Source organism: Canis aureus, chromosome 32, assembly GCF_053574225.1.
Source record: "Canis aureus isolate CA01 chromosome 32, VMU_Caureus_v.1.0, whole genome shotgun sequence".
Classification (NCBI taxonomy): Eukaryota; Metazoa; Chordata; class Mammalia; order Carnivora; family Canidae; genus Canis; species Canis aureus.
The window spans coordinates 25829423-25845945 of record NC_135642.1 but is presented as its reverse complement, the minus strand read 5'-3'; positions in this window follow the sequence as shown (position 1 = coordinate 25845945).

The window sequence follows — 16523 nt, the reverse complement described above, 5'->3', positions numbered from 1 at the left end:
TAAGATTTTATTTATTTATTCATGAGAGACAAGAGAGGCAGAGACACAGGCAGAGGGAGAACCTGGCTCCATGCAGGGAGCCCGACGTGGGATTCGATCCCAGGTCTCCAGGATCACACCCTGGGCCGAAGGCAGGCACTAAACCACTGAGCCACCCGGGCTGCCCAGGAGAGAACAGTCTTAAGGAAGAGGTTGGCATTGGCCCAGGCTTAGAAGGATGCAGTGGAAATTGATAGGGAAACAACAGTGGTTTCTGAAGATTGAAGAAGTGAGCCAAGCTTATAGCACAGGCTGGAGGGAAGGGTCCACAGGGGACTCAATGTCCCAGATCCTAGTCTCACTCTTGATGCATTGGCACCTCTATGGTCTTTTTCTTTTTTCTTTTATTTTCTATTCTATTCTTTTCTTTCTTAAGATTTTATTTATTTGAGAAAGAGTGAGAGACAGCACACAAGCAGAATGAGAGGAGGGGCAGAAGGAGAGAGAGGGAAAAGCAGGTTCCCCACTAAGCAGGGAGCCCGATGAGGTGGGGACTTGATCTCAGGACCCTCGGATCATGACCTAAGCTAAGGCAGAAGCTTAACTGACTGAGCCACCCAGGTACCCCTGGCACCTCCATTTTCTTTTCTTTTCTTTTTCTTTTTTGTCCTTTTAAAAATTTAAATTCAGTTTGCCAAAATATAGTATAATACCCAGGGCTCATCCCATCAAGTGCCCTCCTTAGTGCCTGTCACCTAGTTACCCCAACCCCCAACCCTCCTCCTCTTCTGCAGCCCTTTGTTTCCCAGAGTTAGGAGTCTCTCAAGGTTTGTCTTCCTCTCTAATTTTTCCCCACTTAGTTTCCCTCCTTTCCCAATGGTCCCTTTCACTATTTCTTATATTCCACATATGAGTGAAACCATATGGTGATTGTCTTTCTCCCATTGACTTATTTCACTTAGCATAATACCCTCTAGTTCCATCCATGTTGAAGCAAATGGTATATATATACACAATGGAATATTACTCAACCATCAGAGAGGATGAATACGTACCATTGGAACCTCCATTTTCTAACTAACTCCCTAAGGTAATGTTTGATGTTTTCTTCCCTCTCTTCACAGGGTCAAGCACTTTCAAGTCTCATTTTTTCTGTAAGTATGACAATAGCAATGAACATCATAAAAAATTTCAAAATAGTAACAGCAACCACCATTTCAGGATTTGGCCTTGTATGAAGCTTTTAATTGAAATTTTATTCTTTATCCCTAAAATAATTGTAAATATAGGAAGTGTCACTCCATGTAGAAGATTATCTTCTCTTTTGTAACCTCTACCCTAATCCCAATCATGTCTAAATAACTACTAAGATTTCTCCAAGATGTTCTGTATGAGCCAGTGTTTCTTGCCATGTACATATATTATTTTTTTCTTAACAAAAATAATTTTAAATTAAGCCTCCAGAATGATCTTGTCTTTAAATTTTCTCCCTGTTCTCCATGTAGTGATTATAATTTCATATTTTTCTTCCTCAAGATGATTCCACACTAATATTTAATTGTTCAAGAAGCTACTCACTAATTTCTACCTGTATACCTCTTGATATCTGCTGTCTCCTCTGGGATTTATTACAAGCCGTTTTCTCTTCCTCCTCCCTGGAATATGCTCCCTGACCTCTGCTCCCCCCGACCCCCAGCAAAATCTGTTCATTAAATTATACCCATTTTTCAAGACCAGGCTAAAATGGCTACCTCCTACACATACCCTTTTGAAAGTCTTCCATCAGAATGACTCCCTTCCTCCTCTCAATTCCCATGAGTATTGCTTCTATGTCTTTATGTTGGTTGTATATAAGTTTTGTATATATTTTTCTTCCTCTTCCACTGAAGAGGTGGGCCTACATTATGCATCCTCATTGCTCACATTACAGAATTTTACTCATCAATATTTGTTGAAATGAATCAGATGGAAACAAATCCAAATTTCCCACTCAAGTGCTCAGGGCCTTTCCTTCCCACGTTCTGTTCCTCCAGTATATACGCTAGATTTTTGTGAGGCCATGATCATTAACAATCATTTCCTCTTCCTCCCCTGTTTATTTTCTCCTAAAATGGAGGCAGAAGGAACTAGGTGAGCATCTGGCAGCCAGAACCACCCATCTGCCTGCCTAAGTCCTCAACAGGCAAACACCATGGGGAAAGGTGGGTTGAGGGGGAGGCTCTGACTTTCAACCATTCAATCAGCCTCATCTGGGAGCACCCTGATGCTGTAGCCAACTGTGGATTCAGGAAGCTGAGATCACTATAGCTGGAAGCCTGGAAAATATTCAAAAGTCAGACCCAGATTCCAGTAGACTTTCCAAAGAAAAGTAAAGAGGAAGTAAAGGGATAAAGAAAATTCATGGTGAGGTCTTGCTGATTTCCTTTTTAAATTGACGGAGAGACGTTAATGAAGAAGAAATGTCCCTGAGTCAGTTATGGTAAAGGTGAGCAAGTCACTGAATTGCTCTCTTTAAAAGCTGTTTGTCCAAACGCGCTTTAAAATGTGCAGAAAGGGGAAAGACAATGTCTCTTTATTTTATTTTTTTTTAAGATTTATTTATTTATTCATGACAGACACAGAGAGGTGGAGACACAGGCAGAGAGAGAAGCAGGCTCCATGCAGGGAGCCCAAAGTGGGACTCGATCCCGCCACTCCAGGATCGCGCCCTGGGCCGAAGGCAGGCGCTAAACCGCTGAGCCACCCAGGGATCCCCCGACAATGTCTCTTTAATAAGAAATCATTGTCCAAAGTACTACATAAGTAATAAGCAAGCAAGATGCCAAAGAAACCAGTACAGCCCTATGCTGAGCATACACCATGTGCAAAGTCTCAGAAGCTTATATGAAGGTTCTTAAGTAGTTTGGGGCTGAAAGCAGTGTTAGTATTTGGGATAGGTGCCCAAAATGTTTTACTTACAGTCAGCATGAGGGATAGGAGATACCCCATGTCCACTCTTCGTAGCTTTGGCCACCCTGCCAAACAGAAAGAGGCTTGAACCCCAGCATCTGGCTGTCCATGTGCCCTGAGGCTGGAAAGATCAGGCAGTGAGTCAGTTTTCAAATCATGCTGGCTTTTAGAAAACAGCCATGCAGGGAGAGTCCAGAAAGAAGAGAGGGAGGCACAGAAAGCTGAAGCCTTTTAAAAGCTCTCCACAAAAGGCAAAGGGTTCTCCTCAACCAATCCTGACCTCTTCTGACCTCCTGACCTTGTTACCTAAGGTCAGCTTAACACTTTAGAAATGGTCCTGGCTGGCTCTGTAACCTCTGTCACTCACAACTAACAAATATGTCTTTTCAGGGGTCACCTTTTGGCCAGAAACTGGCAGACTCTTTCCTTTCAATTCATATTAACCAAAGTCTCTTTGACTTTTATTAAGAAATTCAAGCTGTCTAATTTGAAATCACTTTCACTAACACAGGGCTATAATAATTTTCACTAATACAGAATTATCTAAAGAGTCTAGATCAATACACAGTTTGGAAAACTGAGTACATTTCACATGGACACTCACAGGATAAACACAGTGTGCGCCCCTGTAATCTTTCATGCTGCTTTTTAATAAGGAGAGAACCCAGGATGGCTGGAAACTTAAATTTTAGGGGTTCAAATAAATCTTGTCTTTGGAGGAATTGTCAATAGTCTCTGGTGCACAGAGAGACTTGGAGAGAAAAAATAGGGGACCTACATATGGCAATCATCCTTAATTATTCTCATCACACAGTCAACTGTTGAACGAGCAACTTGTTTAGAGTGAGGAGTCTCCTTTTCCAAATAGACAATTAAAAAGACTGTAGGTATTCAGCATAGTCATCAAGTTTCAATTTTATTCAAGGCAGGGGAGCAATCAAAAGAAGACATGCTTCGCCCCCAGCCCTCAAGTTTCTCACATTTACTGTAAAGATATCTTATTACTCAAGGGATTTACTATCTCAAGATTCTCTCTGATTAGTATTCAAATTCAAATAAGTTACCATCCAAACTCAGCAATTTTCCCTTATAAGAGTAAGTTTGCTTCAAGTTCTGGTCCTCAGACTTTCTTTCCTCAACTAAATTTAATTCAACAGTACTGCACTGGATGTGGAATTCAGAACCAAACAAGGGTAACCCCCAACTTCAATGAGTTCAAAATGAAGGAAAGGGGAACTGACCTGCAAACAGATGAACAAAATGAAGGGTACTGTTGAGTCCAAACAGGGCAGAAGAAGCAACAGGAGTGTGGTGGTGGCAAGAGATGTCAAAAGGGATTTCAAATGAAGGGTGTGGCAGTGTGATTGCCTGCCTCCAATATGGTCCCAGTTAGCCTCACTTTCTGGTATTCACAACTTATACAGTTCCTCTGACATGGTAGCAGAGTTCGTCTGTGTGATCTATAGAGTATGGTGGAAATATTGGTGCATGACTTCTGAAGTTAGCTCATAAAAGACATTGCCATTTCTGCTTTGCTTTCTTTGATCATTCACTTTGGGGGGAGTCGTTAGTCATATTTGGAACCCTTGCAGGTAGTAGAAGAGAGGCCCATGTAGGGAGGAACCAAGGCCTTTCACCAAGAACCAACATTAACTTGATGACTTGCCTGGAAAGTGCATCCTCCAAGTCAGCTGATGTCTTGACTAAAATCAGGTAAGATGCAACTGAATTTCTAATGACTGTAATAAAATAAAGACCATCTCTCCAAGATGCCCATGTCACAATTCCCAGGTCCTGTGAATATATCATATTACATGGCAAAGGGGAATCAAGGTAGCAGATGGAATTAAGGTTCTGACTTAAAAATAGGGATATTATCCTGGATTTTCCCAGTGGGACAATGTAATCCCATGTCCCCTTAAACATGGAAGAGGAAGGCAGAAGAGGTCAGAGGGAAGCAGTGTGAGAATTCGACCACTATGTTGGCTTGAAAGATGGAGAAAAGGGCATGAGAAAAGTAATGTGGTAGCCTCTAGAAGCTGGAAAATGCAAACAAACAGCTTCTCCCTAGAGTCTTCACCAAAGAAGGCAGCCCTGCCAACATCCTGGTGTTAGCCCCCCAAGATGAGTTTTAGAATTCCAAACTACAGAGATGGTACATAATAGATCTGTGTCATTTTAAGTTATTGTGCTTGTGGTAATTTGTTATAGCAGCCATAGAAAAGTAACACATTGACAGAAACTGTAAAGATGAAGTATATTTACTGTTATTTTAGGACACTAAATTGGGGGTAATCGGTTATGCATCAATAGGTAACTGATACAGACTTTGATGCCCAAAAGTGAAGCTAACCATAAAAACATAGAATATGAGAGAAATTTGGAAGAAACTAGAGGGACTTTAAGAAGAATATTAGTAAAGTATCTTGATAATAGTAATAATGATGATGATAGATAGCTTGCATTTGTTAGGTGTTTATTATGTTTTAGGGATTTTGCAAACATCTTTTCCTCTAAGAGATTTTATTTATCTATTTATTTGAGAGAGAGAGAGAGCACAAGTGAGGAGAGGGAGAAGCAGGCTTTCCACCAGCAGGGGAGCCCAATGTGGGGCTCGATCCCAGGATACTAGGATCATGATCCAAGCCAAAGGCAGGTGCTTAGCCCAACCAGCTGAGTCACCCAGGTGCCCTTACAAACGTTTTTTTTTTATGTTAGTCCTTGCGACCTTAAAAGGTAAATGCTACACAATTCCCATTTACTGACAGAAAGCTCAGGTTCAAAAAGGTTAAGGAACTTAGCCATGTCACATACAAGGTAAGCATTTGCCCCTGGAAACCATTCTTGTCAAACCATTTTTTGACCATAGATACCAAGAATTTTTCTCTGACCAGACAATGGTGCCTAGTTGACTTCACACTCTCTGATAGCTTCCAGAGTATTTGTTGGCTTTCTTTCTGAACTGGGCTATGGCAGAGATTACATGATTATAATTCCATTGTATTAGACATGTGGCTGAGTTCTTGTCCATGGAAACATGGGCTGAAATTATGTGCCCCACAAATACCTCCTGCACAGTCCTCTATTATCTCTTTCTCAGTCTGAAGGCCAGGTATAGAATCCCCAGCAGAGGACTCAAGTCCTGTCTGATGGTATAGAGCCACAGGGTGGAAGGATCCTGGGTCCCTGAATGACTATGTGGATCTTCATCCGCCAACCATGAATATTTACAGGGCACATAGGATAGCATTAAATAAGCTTTTATTGTGTTAAACCATGGAACTTTAAGCAGCCATTGTTATGTATCATGAGTAATATACGGCCTATCAAAACAGTGTAAGGAAACAAAACTGGATAAATCCGTGTCATAAGCTGCTCAGCACCTTCCTTATACAAAATACCTTCTTATCTGGTCATAGTTGCTTCCAATATCTAACAAATGACTTCAGAGTCTAACTAGTGAAATTCTTTCAACATCAGATGACTGTTATATGTAACACTGATCATTGACATCTGGAAAAGGTATATGAATATACCCTACAAATAGGTGTATAACCCTATTTGATAGGGCAGGTGAATTTGAAGCTTTTTGGTCATCATAGACATGGAACTGGATACCTTTGCATTGATTGTGGTAGTTCATTTGGAGGAAAGATTGCATCAGATATTTTTCTGACTCTTTGGAAGCCAAGAAGCCTCCTTATATTCACTGAAAAAACAAATTGGAACTCTTTTGGAGTATTAAGTGTTTACTTGAACATGGAACCCAGTTGTACAGTATATATGCAAACATATTATGGTTTACATTTATTGAGCATTTATTTACTATATACCAGGCACTCTACCAAGCCGTTTTTATTTGTTATCTCATTTAATCCTCTAAACAACTCTGTCATGTAGATACTCATTATCATCCACATATTATAGGTGGTAAAACTGAAGTTCAGGAGATTAAGCAACTTGCCCAATGTTAGGAAACTAAGTAAATGATGGGAATAATTGAAACCAAGTCATTAGACTCAAGATTAGAGAATTCACTCTTAATAACTACAATGACTATAAAAATAAAAGTAAAAATTTGGAAAGAGCTTCATGTATATATTTAGTTCCAAATCAAGTGAAGTTTAGGAGTTAAAATGAGCATTTTTTTTTTTTTGTCAATGTAGTCTAAGACTTGCATTTTTATTGAACTTTAAAAAAAAAAAAACATTAGGCAAAAAAAATTTAGTGAAACAAATCTGGTTTTAACAAAATTTTGAATTTTTGTTCTACCCTTATGAGCATTCACATACTGTAGAAAGCCACGGAAGCTAGTCTTTTTTTTTTTTTTAAAGATTTTATTTATTCATTCATGAGAGACACAGAGAGAGGAAGAAACGCAAGCAGAGGGAGAAGCAGGCTCCATGCAGGGAGCCCGACATGGGACTCGATCCCAGGTCTCCAGGATCACGCCCTGGGCCAAAGGCGGGCACTAAACCGCTGAGCCACCCAGGGATCCCCCACGGAAGCTAGTCTTAGACTGAAGACAAAAGTAAGAGATATATTTCTATTCTTAGACTGGATAGGAAGCCAAAAGATACTTATTTGGTGGTAAAATCAGAGACTGAGGAAAAGATTTGTCACAGAAATTCTCCCCATTTTCTGGCATCTAAAGTGGAGAATTTGTTGCTTACATTTTTCTCAGCAAGTGGGGCCGTTATGTAATTGTAAAGTTGGACTCTTTTGTCAGCTTTGTATGCAAAGTATAACATTTTGTTTCAATTTCTATGTCTTCTAATACACTAGCCTGGTTCCTCTCTCAGGTCATCAAGTTGTTTAGAGGTTTTGTCTTTTTTCTCTCTATGGTTTTTCCATTTCTACATGCAAATTACCTAACTCATTTCTTACATTCTTCACCACACAGCTTTTCTTCATTAACCTGTTCTTTTAATTTATCTGGGGCAAAGAAAATGCCAGATTGATCCCTGATCAAAGAAAACACACTTCTATTGTTTCTTTAAAAGATAGAAAAAGGAAAATGTCAAATGAGTTTTTGTTCACTGTTTCTATGATATATCTTCAAAAAACTTTTTTTATAAAATAGCTGATAAAATATTGTATGACATCAAGTTGTGAAAACACCTCATAAACTGTAAAAATTGTATGAATGGAAGGCATTATTTTTAAAAAATATTTTATTTTTTTATTCATTCAGAGAGAGAGAGAGAGAGAGAGAGGCAGAGACACAGGCAGAGGGAGAAGCAGGCTTCATGCAGGGAGCCGGACATGGGACTCAATCCCGGGTCTCCAGGATCAGGCCCCGGGCTGTGGGCGGCGCTAAACCGCTGCGCCACCAGGGCTGTCCTGGAAGGCATTATTATATGGTATTTGGTTTACTTTTTAGAAAAGAACACTGCTTTTGAAATTTCATATTACAAAAAAATTTAAATTGGGATAAGTTAGGCAAACAACTGAAAATAACTATTCAAAATACAATTTTCTAATTTTTCTGAAGTCATGATCAGTTAACCTTGCAAGCTAATATAAGTCAGTAAAGTTTTTGCTCTCAAGAAATTTACAACTCAGACCCCACTGGTTGTTGTAATGATAAATGAAAAATAAGCCATATCAAGGCATATCATGATGAAATTTCAGAACACCTTTGATAAAGAGATAATCCTTAAAACATCCAGAAAAGGAGGGAAAACCCCATATTCAAAGAATTGTAAGTCAGAATGGTTATAGGATTCCTCAGTACAAAATGATGACAGAAGACGATGGATGCTTTTAACGTTTTGAAGGATGATAATTTACCTCTTTTTTTTTTTTTAACTTTTCTTTTAGAAAGAGAGAGAAAGAGAAGGGGTAGGGGCAGAGGAAGAGGGAGAGAGAGAATCTTAAGCAAGCTTCACACCCCGTGCAGAGTCCAACTCAGGGGTCAATCCCATAATCCTGAGATCAGGACCTGAGCCAAAACCAAGAGCTGGACACTTAACCGACTGAGCCACCCAGGCATCCCTTAAAGGTTTTATTTTTAAATAACCTCTATACCTAACATGGGGCTTGAACTCACAACCCCTAGATCAAGAGTCACATGCTCTACTGACTGAGCCAGCCAGGCACCCTGGGATGATGATTTTCTTTTTTTTTTTCCTCTTCCGTTTTTTTTTTTTTTTTTAGGGATGATGATTTTCATTCAAGAATTCTGTATCTTGTCATACCATCAATCAAGCACAAAGAGTGAAACAAATATTTTCAAATATTCAAGGATTCAAATTAATACCTTCCAAGCTCCTTTTTTGGAGATCTACTACAGAATATGTTTTAACAAAATAAAGGAATATGCAAGAAAGAAGATGATGTGGGATCCAGAAAACATGGCTCCAACTCTGGAGAGCTAGGAAGGAGAGTCCCAAGACAACAGCGAGGCAGCAGGCTGATGGAGTAAACCAGCCCAGACTGGAGGAGGGAGGTGGAGGTTCTGACAAGGTGGGGCAAGGTGCACAGAACTGTTCATTTGCATCATGACTTTTAATTCTATCTACATGTGTTACCTTAATAACATTTAAATTAATATTTTAAATTATATCCTATCTTTCATTGTCCTGTCCTCTACTTAAACACATTCCTACCCAGTCAATCTCTCCAGCACAGTGTACATATTGCTGTCACCTCGTGTATCACAGAGCCTTTCTCCACTCTGGAGAGGATGCTTTGCATTCTCAAAGGCTGTTAAGACTTAGAAGAAATGAACCCTCCTTCACTAGTGTGAGAACTTTGAACTAAGAACATATCAAACTACTCAGTCATTGTTCACGATCACATTATCACCAAAAAATGCTACATAAGAAAGTTACTCTATGTTATAAAATGAGTATTTATTGACAGACAGTATTAAAAAAAATAAATATAGGGCAATTAGTATTTTAAGTCATCAGTCTTAGTCTTAATGAGAAGTTTGAAATTGCAGAATATAAATTTTGTGAAAAATGCTAACCAAAGCAAAAGAATTATAATCTACTTGTATGGTGATATATATCCCTACATTTATTTACTTTTTCTTCTCTAACTCTAATGGCCAATTATTAAAACTCTTCTCCTTTAATCACCTTCATCTATTGTATTATCCTTTGGCAATGATAGCTATACAACTCATAAAATAGAGAAACATAAATGTATGTTAGCTGGAAACATGTGACTTCTTCAAGGATCTACAGTTTCATGAGCTCCCAGATAAGATGGTAAACCACGTGGTTGTGGCCACCCAGCACACACTAAATGGCAATTAGTAAATACTAAGTTTCACTAAATACTAAATGCTATTATTTATGATAGGAGCAGGAGAAATAGCAAGCCAGTATGTAGTGATAGACTTGAAAGTGATAGACTTCAAATTTCCCAGTGATATAAAATTCATTTTCAATGAAACATTAAATTACTTACCAATTTACAGAGGTCTTTCAGGAATTAATCAAGTAAATTATTGGTTCAGGGGCACCTGGCTGGCTCAGTCCATAAAGCATGCGATTCTTGATCTCAAGGGTGTAAGTTCGAGCCCCACATTGGATGTGGAACTTACTTTAAAAAATCTTTTTTTTTTTTTAAAGATTTTATTTATTTATTCCATGATAGTCACACACACAGAGAGAGAGAGAGAGGCAAAGGGAGAAACAGGCTCCATGCACTGGGAGCCCGACGTGGGACTCGATCCCGGGTCTCCAGGATCGCGCCCTGGGCCAAAGGCCGGCGCTAAACCGCTGCGCCACCCAGGGATCCCCCTAAAAAATCTTTTTAAAAAAGTTATTGGTTCATGAAACCTAACTCAGTTAACTATGTGCTAGAAAGTGCTACTATATCTCTCCGTGTGTGCCATCAACATTTCCCATGGCAGGGAGTGGAGACAGCTTGGTGTTCCTTGAAGCTTGGGCCTTGGAACACTGGCCAGGTGAATTGGGAGTGGGGTGGATATAATTCAGAAGCTTCTAACTGTGAACTTTCCCTACTTCCACATCAGCCCCATCACATGCATACCAACTATGGACTCTAGATTATCAGCACCACTCTACTCATCAGGACACAAAGTCAAAGTAATTTATTCCTCCTTTTGAAAATTTGGGGACCCCCTGGCCCACTGTGTGCAAAGCACTTTGCTAGGTGCTACGTAAAGGTGTTGAGGCATGGTGCACTAGTTGAGGACAGTCATAAAAGATTTATGAATGTACTAAATACAAGCTTAGCATGGGTGTGTCTAGAAATGGAGTGCTGAAGACCCTTAGACCCCTGGAGTGCCTCTAATGAAGCATGAAGGTGTTGTGGCCAATATCTTAGTACACATGCTCCCTCCCTCGCCACCACTTTTCTCTTTTTCTCATCCACCAAGCAGAGCATGAATAAAAACCTTCCCCTCTTCAGTGATCTGGAGATCTGCAGCAGGATGGTTTTGAAAGTGCGGAATTTCTAAATCCCACAATCATACTGTGAATGTATTCCACAACTTTTACTTCTTTGCTCTAAACATTTTTCCACCTCTTCTTATTACTTTTGCTTTACAGATCTTAACCACACTCCTCCTTAGCAACCTCAAATTTCCCATTTCTTTTTTTTTTTTCCTCCTTCTTCTTCAGTTGTATCAAGCAGCACTACAAGCAGGACTTTTTAAAAAAGATTTATTTATTAGTAAGAGAGAGAGAGAGCAGGGAGGGGAGGAGAGGCAGAGGGGGAGGTGAGAGAAACCCAAACAGACTCCAGCAGAGCACAGAGTCGACAGGGGGCTGGATCTGACGACCCTGAGATCACCACCCAAGTCCAAACCAAGTCAGACACCTAACCGACTGCACCACCAAGGCCTCCCTAGAAATAGAACCTTTATTTGAAGACAAGGGATGCTTGAATGGCAGAGTCAGTTAAGCGTCTGCTGTTGGCTCAGGTCATGATCTCAGGGTCCTGGGATTGAGCTCCCCCCTCCACCGGGCTCCCTGCTTAGTGGGGAGCTTGCTTCTCCCTCTTCCTCTGCCTCCTCCCTTCTATGCATGCTCTGTTTCTGATTCTCTCTCTCTCTCTCAAGTGAATAAATAAAATGTTAAAAAAAATGAAGACAAGCCCATTGCTAAAGGAGGGAATAATTAAGTTTAGATGCCAAAAGTTATATTTAGACATCCCATTGCTATGTTTTCATGCATACATGATTTTGATTGTTATTTCTTAAATGCTTTGCAATAGAACTCCTGAAACAAAAACTCAGTCTGTCTTAAATCCAGTCTCTATAGACTTTTGAACAGGATCAAAGACGATGAATCCAGTAATATGCTGCTCTTGGTGTGGTTAAAGAAACAAATACACATGAAGCAACAAGTCCACATTTGAATTCTGCATTATCACTCATTGGTTATATAACTCTAAGCGACTTTCTTAACCTCTCCAAGGCTGCGCCTTTCTCTGTAGAGTAGGATTAGCTATTGCTTTTGATAATATTATTATTTTGGCTTCCAAATATTTCATCTTCTTGGTTCTTCTCTGCCTGAATGCTAGACTTTGACTCATAAAATGTGGTATTCAGAGATGAATATAATATGACCAAAGTGGCATATAGTAAATCTAAACCTTCCTTGTCCTGGACAATATATATCTATGAACACAGCACAGGTTTGCAACCACACACATTTTTGGCTCACTTGAGATTGGTATCTTTTTTCTCACAAACTGCAGGTAAGTTAGGTTTCTCTATGCCCCAGCTTTGAGTCCTGTTCATCAAGTGGAATCAAACTAGCCAAAAAAATGATAGTTTATCTCAGTTAAATTCCATGCTGTTTTAAAAACAAGGGAGATGTTTCTCACCCATCACACACACCTCAGCTATACCAGTTGCCTGAGGTTTCCTGGTCCATGCAAAGGAGGAAAACAGGCGGTAGCCTCAGGTAGACTGTGATAGGAGAATGGAAAGTGTGCCAGTAAGAACCAGTGAGTAGTGTCATTTCAGAGCATAAGAAATATAGAAGCAACTCTTGGCTAATAGAAGTTTTCTTGTTAGAATCTGTCAGTAGTTTTATCTGTCTGCCTCCTGCTATCACTTCTCCCTCTCTTCAACTTTTTCACAGGACACTCAGGGTTCTAAGAACAAGGACTCTGAGTCAACTAGACTTGGGGGAGCATCATGCTTGTGTTGTGTACCTGCTGTGTGAACCAGATTAAGCTACTTAGCCTCCCCAAGACTCTGCTCATCTGCAAAATGAGGATAGCAATACCTAGCCTATCTTGTTGTGAAGACTGCGTGAGATAAAATTGCTAAAGTGCCTGGCACAAGGCAGATAGCAAGAATGCACCATAGGCAATTGACCAAAGGGAAGCCTTTGGGAAATCATGGCCTGCCGGACAAAGTTCAAGCTCCTAAGCATGGCATGAGGCTTCTTTGGACATGTCCCCGCCTCCCTTCCTCCCATTCTTCACTGTGGCCTGTACTCAAACTATACTGACCTACCCATGGTTTCCTGAATATATCCTGAATTTTCATACTTCAATGCCATATTCACACCTTACTCTTTGGAACACTAGCCACAGTCCAGTCCAACTAGAAAACTTCTACCCACTCTCAACATCTACTACAGATATCAGCTCCTCTGTGAAGCATGTTTTGGGAGACAATTCTTCATGGTTCTCTCGAATTTCTGCCCGAGAGAGAACAGCTTGCAAGAGAGATACCAGCTACACTTTGTTCTTTGTTCTTTGTTTGGTCTGTCTCTTCAAGGATGGTGGTATAGTGAATAGCTGAGGAAGACAGTGTCTCTCTCTGGGACAAGGGCAAGGCATGCTTACTGCCCATTATAAGTTTTGGGCAATTTTTTTTTTTAAGATTTGGGTTTCTTTTTTCTTTTTTTTAAGATTTTATTTATTTATTCATGAGAGACACAGATAGAGAGAGGCAGAAACACAGGCAGAGGGAGAAGTAGGCTCCATGCAGGAAGCCCAATGTGGGACTTGATCCCGGGACTCCAGGATCAGGCCCTGGGCTGAAGGCAGGTGTCAAACCGCTGAGCCACCCAGGGAATTCCAAGATTTGGGTTTCTTAAGCTTAGAATTTCTCTCCCATAACATAGTCAACTATATGTTAAGTGGCATCCGGCCCTTTCTATATAGCTGTGTGGGATTTGTGTGTGCTTAGGGAACTGACGCAAAATTGCTGGCACTTTGGCTACTGCTATTGCCATGAGTAATAACTGTCCTTCATCTCCGACACAGGAGTTTTGTGTCTTTTACCAGTATCCACAAAATGGTAGTGGGCTAACTTGTTCGCTTGTAAGCAGGGCAAAATCTGAGACCCTTCATACTTCTTGGTAGCATGCTCTCTCCCTTCTCATCTCATCCTTCTATAGGGGTATATATTTCTTAAGCTCTGTTCTCAAAGTATCCCAAATATTGCACTTTATCACGATATTCAGTATATACATAATTTTCTTTTTTAAAAAAGATTTTATTTATTTATTAGAGAGAGAGTGCGCACACGAGCAAGGGGGAGGGGCAGAGGAAAAGGGGAAGCAGACTCGCTGATAAGCAGGGAGCCCAACACAGGGCTCAATTCCAAGATCCTGAAATCATGACCTGAACCAAAGGCAGACACTTAACGGACCAAGCCACCTAGGTGCCCCTACGTAATTTTTTTATAATTGTATCTGCAACATTTATTGGTGCCTGGAACACACTGGATGCTCAGTATTTTGTTGAATGAGTGGTCAGCCCTCAGCAGTTCCTCTGAGACTCTTCCCATTGCTGGTATATATGCAAGGGGATGCCCAATACTCTTGGCCTCAGTTCTGAACATGTTGTGCTCTCTTCCACCACAAACCGTTGATCACCTCCCCTTTCCTGCCCTGGAATGACCAATTCAGTTCTGGTGTCTTATGAGTTACTCCTGGCTCCTGTTTCCCCTTTTCTGTTCTAGTAACTAATAACTAGTAACAAATCTTCACCAAAAAGTCCCCCCAGAAAGTTTCTTCTTAGTTTCCACCTTCTGAGACCACTATCAGGAATACAAAAAATTTTCATTCTATCATGCAACTTATTGGCCAGGTATTGTTTTACATGCAAATTCAGATAAATATGTCCTTTGTATTTTAATGCAAGCCAATAATAGTAAATGTGGACTAGACAGGTTCATCTCCAAGTACAGGACTTGGCACTACTCTTCTGAAGAACTTTCTCCAATTGTTCTCCACCTATTTAATAGAAATTTCAGCATAGTAATTCATTATTTCTTCAGTGAATAAATATCTATTCAGTTCCTCTTCATTGCAAGGCCAATGTCTTTCTCACTTTAAAGAATACACAGATGAGTCATACAGGATTTGTGCCCTTAAAATGCTAGTGATAAAATATGTATGTCGTATGCCACAAAAATACTGTATGGTTTTAGACAAAATAACATCTGTGCTGTCTGAAAACATAGATAAAATTTAGAAGGCCCTCAAAACAGTGTGGGGTGAAGAATATTTAGGCTCAGGGAAGAGCTTCTGCAGAGGCTCAGAGTCAGGACAATTCAAGTGCTATTGGGCAATCAACAGTACTTGATTGATTCACTTTGGCCTGAGTGTTGAATACATTTAGGAAGAGATGGATTGTAAAGTTGTAATGGTTGGTTTGGGCCAGAGCAAAGGGCCATTAGGATTAAGACATTTGTTATATAATGAACATTTTGGTGTTTTACAAGCAATGAGGGGGCAATGAAAAATTTTTGATCAGAAGAAAAGCTTGATCACAGGCAAGTTAATCTGGTAGTCATTATAAAAATGGATCAGAGCATGGAAAGATTAGAAGAATTGGGAGAAGTCTGTTGAGAGCCCAGTCTACTGCAATGGCTCAGGTGAGAGGTACTGAGAGCTAGAACATGGCCAGTTGCAGGAAATAGTGAATGGAGAACAGATTTTAAAAGATTTCAGAAAGGAAGTTGACAATATGGAGCCCTCAAGTGGGAGTAGATATTTCAATCAAATGTGATTTTGCATAATCCCTTTAATAGCCAATTAGTATTTTTCCATAAGAATATCATGAGATGTAGGTGGTCAGATGTCTTGTTGAAATCTAGATGTGTTTTGGTTTTCTATTTTCCTTGACTTACCTTGATATATGTATTCTTAGGAAACATGGGCTTCTGCCTTGTTGTCATCACCACTGCCTTTCCTATGCATTTACAATACTCTTTTTTATTGTGGTGAAGAAAATCCCACATAATACATTCTCAACAATTTTAAGTAGACATAAGTTATTGTTAACTATATGTACATTACTGTACAACAGAGCTCTAGAACTTTCTCTTCTTTTATAAACTTCATCCTCATTGAACCACAACTCCATTTCCTTCTCCTATAGCCCCTGGCAACCACCATTCCTCGATCTGTTTCTATGAGTTTGATCACTTTAGACACCTCATATATGAATGAGGAATCATGTAATTATTTGTCTTTTTGTGATTGGCTTATTTCACTTAGCATAATGTCAAGAGTCATTCACGTCCTACATGGTAGGACCTCCTTTTTTAGGGCTGAATGATATTCAGCACATACTTTGTATATGGAACATTCCTTTATCCATTTATCTCTTGATGCATTTAGGTTGCTTCCACATTTTGG